Consider the following 10,000-nt stretch of genomic DNA (forward strand, 5'->3'; position numbering starts at 1 on the left):
CGCGGGTGACAAGCGTTCGAGTGCCGGCGACCGCCGCCCGTCTCGGCCCGGCCCTGGAGAAACCCCTCTTGGAGCCCTCGCTCCAGTCGGCAACGGCCACCGGAGCCTGCGGGCAAGCAGCGGCTTCGCGCGGCTTCTGGCAGTCGGAAGCGCCGTGCGCGATAGGTAGGAGGCAGAACGGCCACGGCCACAGCCGCCGTGCAACACCCGAGTCTGCCGGCTGAACCGCGAGTAGCTGCAGCGGTTCGATGGCGCTGGTCCGCGAGCGCCAGCCCTCTGCCCTAGTATACGGACAGCGAGGTCCCCGGCCCCGGCGGGCTCGAAGAGAACCGTCTTCCCCCAGCGGGGAGGCGCGCGAGCGCCGCCGACTCTTACCATGACGTAACTGGAGGCAGCGCAAAGCAGCGACCCCTTCGGCAGCTCCGAAGAAGAACCGGGCAAGACGTCTACCTGCCAGAACCGCGGTGGAGCCAAAGTCCCGCCGGAGCGAGGTAGACGAGGCATCCCTTTCCGCCGGCAGCTCCGGCGGCCACATCGGGCACACCGGACCCGGCGGACGGTAAAACGGGTAGACCTGGCCTCCCTGCCGGCAGAACGGGTAGACGAGGCCTCCCTGCCTGGAACCGGGTAGACCTGGCATCCCTGCCGGAAGCGGGTAGACCTGGCATCCCTGCCGGTAAAACGGGTAGACCTGGCCTCCCTGCCGGCAGAACGGGTAGACGAGGCCTCCCTGCCTGGAACCGGGTAGACCTGGCATCCCTGCCGGAAGCGGGTAGACCTGGCATCCCTGCCGGTAAAACGGGTAGACCTGGCCTCCCTGCCGGCAGAACGGGTAGACGAGGCCTCCCTGCCTGGAACCGGGTAGACCTGGCATCCCTGCCGGAAGCGGGTAGACCTGGCATCCCTGCCGGCAAAACGGGTAGACCTGGTCTCCCTGCCGCCAAAACGGGTAGACCTGGCCTCCCTGCAGGTAAAACGGGTAGACCTGGCCTCCCTGCCGGCAGAACGGGTAGACCTGGCCTCCCTGCCGCCAGAACGGGTAGACCTGGCATCCCTGCCGGCAAAACGGGTAGACCTGGTCTCCCTGCCGGTAAAACGGGTAGACCTGTTCTCCCTGCCGGCAAAACGGGTAGACCTGGCCTCCCTGCCGGCAGAACGGGTAGACCTGGCCTCCCTGCCGCCAGAACGGGTAGACCTGGCATCCCTGCCGGCAAAACGGGTAGACCTGGTCTCCCTGCCGGTAAAACGGGTAGACCTGGTCTCCCTGCAGGTAAAACGGGTAGACCTGTTATCCCTGCCGGCAAAACGGGTAGACCTGGCATCCCTGCCGGTAAAACGGGTAGACCTGGTCTCCCTGCCTGCAAAAAGGGTAGACCTGTTCTCCCTGCCGCCAGAACGGGTAGACCTGGCCTCCCTGCCGGTAAAATGGGTAGACCTGGTCTCCGTGCAGGTAAAACGGGTAGACCTGGTATCCCTGCCGGCAGAACGGGTAGACCTGGTCTCCCTGCCGCCAGAACGGGTAGACCTGGCATCCCTGCCGGCAAAACGGGTAGACCTGGTCTCCCTGCCGGTAAAACGGGTAGACATGGCCTCCCTGCAGGTAAAACGGGTAGACCTGTTCTCCCTGCCGGCAAAACGGGTAGACCTGGCATCCCTGCCGGCAAAACGGGTAGACCTGGTCTCCCTGCCGGTAAATGGGTAGACCTGGTCTCCCTGCCGCTAGAACGGGTAGACCTGGCCTCCCTGCCGGCAACATGGGTAGACCTGGCCTCCCTGCCGGTAAAACGGGTAGACCTGGCATCCCTGCAGGTAAAACGGGTAGACCTGGCATCCCTGCCGGCAAAACGGGTAGACCTGTTCTCCCTGCAGGTAAAACGGGTAGACCTGTTCTCCCTGCCGCCAGAACGGGTAGACCTGGCATCCCTGCCGGCAAAACGGGTAGACCTGGCATCCCTGCCGGTAAATGGGTAGACCTGGCATCCCTGCCGGAAAAACGGGTAGACCTGGCATCCCTGCCGGCAATACGGGTAGACCTGGTCTCCCTGCCGCTAGAACGGGTAGACCTGGCATCCCTGCCGGTAAAACAGGTAGACCTGGCCTCCCTGCCGCCAGAACGGGTAGACCTGGCATCCCTGCCGGTAAAACGGGTAGACCTGGCCTCCCTGCCGGCAGAACGGGTAGACCTGGTCTCCCTGCAGGTAAAACGGGTAGACCTGGCCTCCCTGCCGGCAGAACGGGTAGACCTGGCCTCCCTGCCGGCAGAAGGGGTAGACCTGTCCTCCCTGCGGACAGAGCGGGTCGCCCGTGCTGGAGGCCCGTATGCAGGGGTGCCTGCACGGGGTGGGAAGGGGCGGCGGCGGGCTGCCTGTGCTCTCTCAGCCGGGGCGGCGGTGGGGGGGCTTGCGGGGGGTGGCTTGGGGCGGCAGGCCGGTCCTGCCGGAGGCCCGTATGCAGGGGTGCCTGCACAGGGTGGGTGGGCCGGCGGCGGGCTGCCTGTGCTCTCTCAGCCGGGGCGGCGGTGGGGGGGCTTGCGGGGGGTGGCTGGGGTCGGCAGGCCGGCCCTGCCGGAGGCCCGTATGCAGGGGTGCCTGCACGGGGTGGGAAGGGGCGGCGGCGGGCTGCCTGTGCTCTCTCAGCCGGGGCGGCGGTGGGGGGGCCTGTGGCGGGTGGCTGGGGGCGGCAGGCCGGCCCTGCCGGAGGCCCGTATGCAGGGGTGCCTGCACGGGGTGGGAAGGGCCGGCGGCGGGCTGCCTGTGCTGTTTCAGTCGGGGCGGCGGTGGGGGGGCTTGCGGGGGGTGGCTGGGGTCGGCAGGCCCGCCCTGCCGGAGGCCCGTATGCAGGGGTGCCTGCACGGGGTGGGTGGGCCTGCGGCGGGCTGCCTGTGCTCTCTGAGCCGGGGCGGCGGTGGGGGGGGCTTGCGGGGGGTGGCTGGGGGCGGCAGGCCGGCCCTGCCGGAGGCCCGTATGCAGGGGTGCCTGCACGGGGTGGGAAGGGGCGGCGGCGGGGTGCCTGTGCTCTCTGAGCCGGGGCGGCGGTGGGGGGGCTTGCGGGGGGTGGCTGGGGTCGGCAGGCCGGCCCTGCCGGAGGCCCGTATGCAGGGGTGCCTGCACGGGGTGGGAAGGGCCGGCGGCGGGCTGCCTGTGCTCTCTCAGCCGGGGCGGCGGTGGGGGGGCCTGTGGCGGGTGGCTGGGGGCGGCAGGCCGGCCCTGCCGGAGGCCCGTATGCAGGGGTGCCTGCACGGGGTGGGAAGGGCCGGCGGCGGGCTGCCTGTGCTCTCTCAGCCGGGGCGGCGGTGGGGGGGGTTGCGGGGGGTGGCTGGGGTCGGCAGGCCGGCCCTGCCGGAGGCCCGTATGCAGGGGTGCCTGCACGGGGTGGGAAGGGCCGGCGGCGGGCTGCCTGTGCTCTCTCAGCCGGGGCGGCGGTGGGGGGGGTTGCGGGGGGTGGCTGGGGTCGGCAGGCCGGCCCTGCCGGAGGCCCGTATGCAGGGGTGCCTGCACGGGGTGGGTGGGCCTGCGGCGGGCTGCCTGTGCTCTCTGAGCCGGGGCGGCGGTGGGGGGGGCTTGCGGGGGGTGGCTGGGGGCGGCAGGCCGGCCCTGCCGGAGGCCCGTATGCAGGGGTGCCTGCACGGGGTGGGAAGGGGCGGCGGCGGGTTGCCTGTGCTCTCTCAGCCGGGGCGGCGGTGGGGGGGCTTGCGGGGGGTGGCTGGGGGCGGCAGGCCGGCCCTGCCGGAGGCCCGTATGCAGGGGTGCCTGCACGGGGTGGGAAGGGCCGGCGGCGGGCTGCCTGTGCTGTCTCAGTCGGGGCGGCGGTGGGGGGGGTTGCGGGGGGTGGCTGGGGTCGGCAGGCCGGCCCTGCCGGAGGCCCGTATGCAGGGGTGCCTGCACGGGGTGGGTGGGCCTGCGGCGGGCTGCCTGTGCTCTCTGAGCCGGGGCGGCGGTGGGGGGGGCTTGCGGGGGGTGGCTGGGGTCGGCAGGCCGGCCCTGCCGGAGGCCCGTATGCAGGGGTGCCTGCACGGGGTGGGAAGGGCCGGCGGCGGGCTGCCTGTGCTGTCTCAGTCGGGGCGGCGGTGGGGGGGGTTGCGGGGGGTGGCTGGGGTCGGCAGGCCGGCCCTGCCGGAGGCCCGTATGCAGGGGTGCCTGCACGGGGTGGGTGGGCCTGCGGCGGGCTGCCTGTGCTCTCTGAGCCGGGGCGGCGGTGGGGGGGGCTTGCGGGGGGTGGCTGGGGGCGGCAGGCCGGCCCTGCCGGAGGCCCGTATGCAGGGGTGCCTGCACGGGGTGGGAAGGGCCGGCGGCGGGCTGCCTGTGCTGTCTCAGTCGGGGCGGCGGTGGGGGGGCTTGCGGGGGGTGGCTGGGGTCGGCAGGCCGGCCCTGCCGGAGGCCCGTATGCAGGGGTGCCTGCACGGGGTGGGTGGGCCTGCGGCGGGCTGCCTGTGCTCTCTGAGCCGGGGCGGCGGTGGGGGGGGCTTGCGGGGGGTGGCTGGGGGCGGCAGGCCGGCCCTGCCGGAGGCCCGTATGCAGGGGTGCCTGCACGGGGTGGGAAGGGGCGGCGGCGGGGTGCCTGTGCTCTCTCAGCCGGGGCGGCGGTGGGGGGGCTTGCGGGGGGTGGCTGGGGGCGGCAGGCCGGTCCTGCCGGAGGCCCGTATGCAGGGGTGCCTGCACAGGGTGGGTGGGCCGGCGGCGGGCTGCCTGTGCTCTCTCAGCCGGGGCGGCGGTGGGGGGGCTTGCGGGGGGTGGCTGGGGTCGGCAGGCCGGCCCTGCCGGAGGCCCGTATGCAGGGGTGCCTGCACGGGGTGGGAAGGGGCGGCGGCGGGCTGCCTGTGCTCTCTCAGCCGGGGCGGCGGTGGGGGGGCCTGTGGCGGGTGGCTGGGGGCGGCAGGCCGGCCCTGCCGGAGGCCCGTATGCAGGGGTGCCTGCACGGGGTGGGAAGGGCCGGCGGCGGGCTGCCTGTGCTGTTTCAGTCGGGGCGGCGGTGGGGGGGCTTGCGGGGGGTGGCTGGGGTCGGCAGGCCGGCCCTGCCGGAGGCCCGTATGCAGGGGTGCCTGCACGGGGTGGGTGGGCCTGCGGCGGGCTGCCTGTGCTCTCTGAGCCGGGGCGGCGGTGGGGGGGGCTTGCGGGGGGTGGCTGGGGGCGGCAGGCCGGCCCTGCCGGAGGCCCGTATGCAGGGGTGCCTGCACGGGGTGGGAAGGGGCGGCGGCGGGGTGCCTGTGCTCTCTGAGCCGGGGCGGCGGTGGGGGGGCTTGCGGGGGGTGGCTGGGGGCGGCAGGCCGGCCCTGCCGGAGGCCCGTATGCAGGGGTGCCTGCACGGGGTGGGAAGGGCCGGCGGCGGGCTGCCTGTGCTCTCTCAGCCGGGGCGGCGGTGGGGGGGCCTGTGGCGGGTGGCTGGGGGCGGCAGGCCGGCCCTGCCGGAGGCCCGTATGCAGGGGTGCCTGCACGGGGTGGGAAGGGCCGGCGGCGGGCTGCCTGTGCTCTCTCAGCCGGGGCGGCGGTGGGGGGGGTTGCGGGGGGTGGCTGGGGTCGGCAGGCCGGCCCTGCCGGAGGCCCGTATGCAGGGGTGCCTGCACGGGGTGGGAAGGGCCGGCGGCGGGCTGCCTGTGCTCTCTCAGCCGGGGCGGCGGTGGGGGGGCTTGCGGGGGGTGGCTGGGGTCGGCAGGCCGGCCCTGCCGGAGGCCCGTATGCAGGGGTGCCTGCACGGGGTGGGTGGGCCTGCGGCGGGCTGCCTGTGCTCTCTGAGCCGGGGCGGCGGTGGGGGGGGCTTGCGGGGGGTGGCTGGGGGCGGCAGGCCGGCCCTGCCGGAGGCCCGTATGCAGGGGTGCCTGCACGGGGTGGGAAGGGGCGGCGGCGGGGTGCCTGTGCTCTCTCAGCCGGGGCGGCGGTGGGGGGGCTTGCGGGGGGTGGCTTGGGGCGGCAGGCCGGTCCTGCCGGAGGCCCGTATGCAGGGGTGCCTGCACAGGGTGGGTGGGCCGGCGGCGGGCTGCCTGTGCTCTCTCAGCCGGGGCGGCGGTGGGGGGGCTTGCGGGGGGTGGCTGGGGGCGGCAGGCCGGCCCTGCCGGAGGCCCGTATGCAGGGGTGCCTGCACGGGGTGGGAAGGGGCGGCGGCGGGTTGCCTGTGCTCTCTCAGCCGGGGCGGCGGTGGGGGGGCTTGCGGGGGGTGGCTGGGGGCGGCAGGCCGGTCCTGCCGGAGGCCCGTATGCAGGGGTGCCTGCACAGGGTGGGTGGGCCGGCGGCGGGCTGCCTGTGCTCTCTGAGCCGGGGCGGCGGTGGGGGGGCTTGCGGGGGGTGGCTGGGGGCGGCAGGCCGGCCCTGCCGGAGGCCCGTATGCAGGGGTGCCTGCACGGGGTGGGAAGGGGCGGCGGCGGGGTTCCTGTGCTCTCTGAGCCGGGGCGGCGGTGGGGGGGCTTGCGGGGGGTGGCTGGGGGCGGCAGGCCGGCCCTGCCGGAGGCCCGTATGCAGGGGTGCCTGCACGGGGTGGGAAGGGGCGGCGGCGGGGTTCCTGTGCTCTCTGAGCCGGGGCGGCGGTGGGGGGGCTTGCGGGGGGTGGCTGGGGGCGGCAGGCCGGCTCTGCCGGAGGCCCGTATGCAGGGGTGCCTGCACGGGGTGGGAAGGGCCGGCGGCGGGCTGCCTGTGCTCTCTCAGCCGGGGCGGCGGTGGGGGGGCTTGCGGGGGGTGGCTGGGGTCGGCAGGCCGGTCCTGCCGGAGGCCCGTATGCAGGGGTGCCTGCACGGGGTGGGAAGGGCCGGCGGCGGGCTGCCTGTGCTGTCTCAGTCGGGGCGGCGGTGGGGGGGCTTGCGGGGGGTGGCTGGGGTCGGCAGGCCGGCCCTGCCGGAGGCCCGTATGCAGGGGTGCCTGCACGGGGTGGGTGGGCCTGCGGCGGGCTGCCTGTGCTCTCTGAGTCGGGGCGGCGGTGGGGGGGGCTTGCGGGGGGTGGCTGGGGGCGGCAGGCCGGCCGTGCCGGAGGCCCGTATGCAGGGGTGCCTGCACGGGGTGGGAAGGGCCGGCGGCGGGCTGCCTGTGCTCTCTCAGCCGGGGCGGCGGTGGGGGGGGTTGCGGGGGGTGGCTGGGGTCGGCAGGCCGGCCCTGCCGGAGGCCCGTATGCAGGGGTGCCTGCACGGGGTGGGAAGGGCCGGCGGCGGGCTGCCTGTGCTCTCTCAGTCGGGGCGGCGGTGGGGGGGCTTGCGGGGGGTGGCTGGGGTCGGCAGGCCGGCCCTGCCGGAGGCCCGTATGCAGGGGTGCCTGCACGGGGTGGGTGGGCCGGCGGCGGGCTGCCTGTGCTCTCTGAGCCGGGGCGGCGGTGGGGGGGGCTTGCGGGGGGTGGCTGGGGGCGGCAGGCCGGCCCTGCCGGAGGCCCGTATGCAGGGGTGCCTGCACGGGGTGGGAAGGGCCGGCGGCGGGGTGCCTGTGCTCTCTCAGCCGGGGCGGCGGTGGGGGGGCTTGCGGGGGGTGGCTGGGGGCGGCAGGCCGGTCCTGCCGGAGGCCCGTATGCAGGGGTGCCTGCACGGGGTGGGTGGGCCGGCGGCGGGCTGCCTGTGCTCTCTGAGCCGGGGCGGCGGTGGGGGGGCTTGCGGGGGGTGGCTGGGGGCGGCAGGCCGGCCCTGCCGGAGGCCCGTATGCAGGGGTGCCTGCACGGGGTGGGAAGGGCCGGCGGCGGGCTGCCTGTGCTCTCTCAGTCGGGGCGGCGGTGGGGGGGCTTGCGGGGGGTGGCTGGGGTCGGCAGGCCGGCCCTGCCGGAGGCCCGTATGCAGGGGTGCCTGCACGGGGTGGGTGGGCCGGCGGCGGGCTGCCTGTGCTCTCTGAGCCGGGGCGGCGGTGGGGGGGGCTTGCGGGGGGTGGCTGGGGGCGGCAGGCCGGCCCTGCCGGAGGCCCGTATGCAGGGGTGCCTGCACGGGGTGGGAAGGGGCGGCGGCGGGGTGCCTGTGCTCTCTCAGCCGGGGCGGCGGTGGGGGGGCTTGCGGGGGGGTGGCTGGGGGCGGCAGGCCGGTCCTGCCGGAGGCCCGTATGCAGGGGTGCCTGCACGGGGGTGGGTTGGGGGGGGCGGCGGGAATTTTTTGGTTTTTGTTGCTTTTTTATTTCTTTTTCCGCTTTTGAAACAGAGACGCCGCCCCGTCCTCGGGCGTTTCAGCCGAGCTGATGGAAAGCGGCGCCCCTTCCCGTCGCTTGCGGGGGGGGGTGGTGCAGGAGGGGGGAGGCGGCGCGCGCCTGAAATTCCCCTCGCCACCCCCCGTTTCCGAGACTTCGCCGTATCTAGTGGAAGGCGCTAAGCTTGGCCGGACTGTCTCGCTGAAGGCTTTCTTACTCTGCATCGGTTCTGACGGTGGGCGAGAAAAAAAAACAAAACCAAAGCAGAGCAGGGAAACAGTTACAAAAATTTCTTGAGAGCCAGCACCGGCCCGCCCATCGGCAGACGGAGCGGCGCCCGGGGTCAACGAGTGCCACCCTGCTGCTTAGCAACCGGAACCCGAGCCGGCCCGCCCCGCCCACCCGCCGGCAAGGGGCGGGCGCTTCCCCGCGGCAGAAGGGGGAGACAGAGACTGAGAGACGGGGTCGAGGAGCAGGCGGGGAGCCTTGCGCTGAGGTAGGCTGGGGACGGGGCCTCTTTTCCGAGAAGATTGAGGTTTGAGTCGGGGGGGGGGGGGGGGGGGGGGCGGCGGCAGGGGCTGCTTGTGCGCTCTCGGCCGGGGCGGCGGTGGGGGGGTGGCGGGGTGGGGGGGGGCAGCGGAGCGGCCGTGCCGGAGGCCCGTATGCAGGGGTGCCCGCACCGGGGGGGGGGTGGGGGGGGGCGGCGGCAGGGGCTGCTTGTGCGCTCTCGGCCGGGGCGGCGGTGGGGGGGGGCTTGCGGGTGGGGGTGCGGCGGCCGGGCTGCCGTGCCGGAGGCCCGTTTGCAGGGGTGCCTGCACGGGGGGAGGTGGGGGGGGGGGGGGGGCGGGGCGGCGGGAATTTTTTGGTTTTTGTTGCTTTTTTATTTTTTTTCCGCTTTTGAAACACAGACGCCGCCCCGCCTTCGGGCGTTTCAGCCGAGCTGATAGAAAGCTGCGCCCCTTCCCGTTGCTTGCGGGGGGGGTTGGTGCCGCGGAAGGGGGTGGCGGGGGGGGCGGGAACGGGACGGGGACGGGGACGGGGACGGGGACGGGGACGGGGACGGGGACGGGGACGGGTCTGGCCGACGGGTCTGGACGACAGCGCCCCCCCCACCCCGCGTCCCGGCCGGCCACCACGTCTACCCGGGACCGGGTCGGCGGGGAGGACAGGTCTACCCGGGACCGGTTCGGCGGGGAGGACAGGTCTACCCGACAGCGCCCCCCCCATCGCCCCGCGTCCCGGCCGGCCACCACGTCTACCCGGGACCGGTTCGGCGGGGAGGACAGGTCTACCAGGGACCGGTTCGGCGGGGAGGACAGGTCTACCCGACCGCGCCCGCCCCCGATCCCGAGTCCCGGCCGGCCACCACGTCTACCCGGGACCGGTTCAGCGGGGAGGACAGGTCTACCCGGGACCGGGTCGGCGGGGAGGACAGGTCTACCCGACCGCGCCCGCCCCCGATCCCGAGTCCCGGCCGGCCACCACGTCTACCCGGGACCGGTTCGGCGGGGAGGACAGGTCTACCCGGGACCGGTTCGGCGGGGAGGACCGGTCTACCCGGGACCGGTTCGGCGGGGAGGACAGGTCTACCCGGGACCGGGTCGGCGGGGAGGACAGGTCTACCCGGGACCGGGTCGGCGGGGAGGACAGGTCTACCCGACCGCGCCCGCCCCCGATCCCGAGTCCCGGCCGGCCACCACGTCTACCCGGGACCGGTTCGGCGGGGAGGACAGGTCTACCCGGGACCGGGTCGGCGGGGAGGACCGGTCTACCCGGGACCGGGTCGGCGGGGAGGACAGGTCTACCCGGGACCGGGTCGGCGGGGAGGACCGGTCTACCCGGGACCGGTTCGGCGGGGAGTACCGGTCTACCCGGGACCGGTTCGGCGGGGAGGACCGGTCTACCCGGGACCGGGTCGGCGGGGAGGA

This window comes from Opisthocomus hoazin, unplaced genomic scaffold (assembly GCF_030867145.1).
Source record: "Opisthocomus hoazin isolate bOpiHoa1 unplaced genomic scaffold, bOpiHoa1.hap1 HAP1_SCAFFOLD_81, whole genome shotgun sequence".
Lineage (NCBI taxonomy): Eukaryota > Metazoa > Chordata > Aves > Opisthocomiformes > Opisthocomidae > Opisthocomus > Opisthocomus hoazin.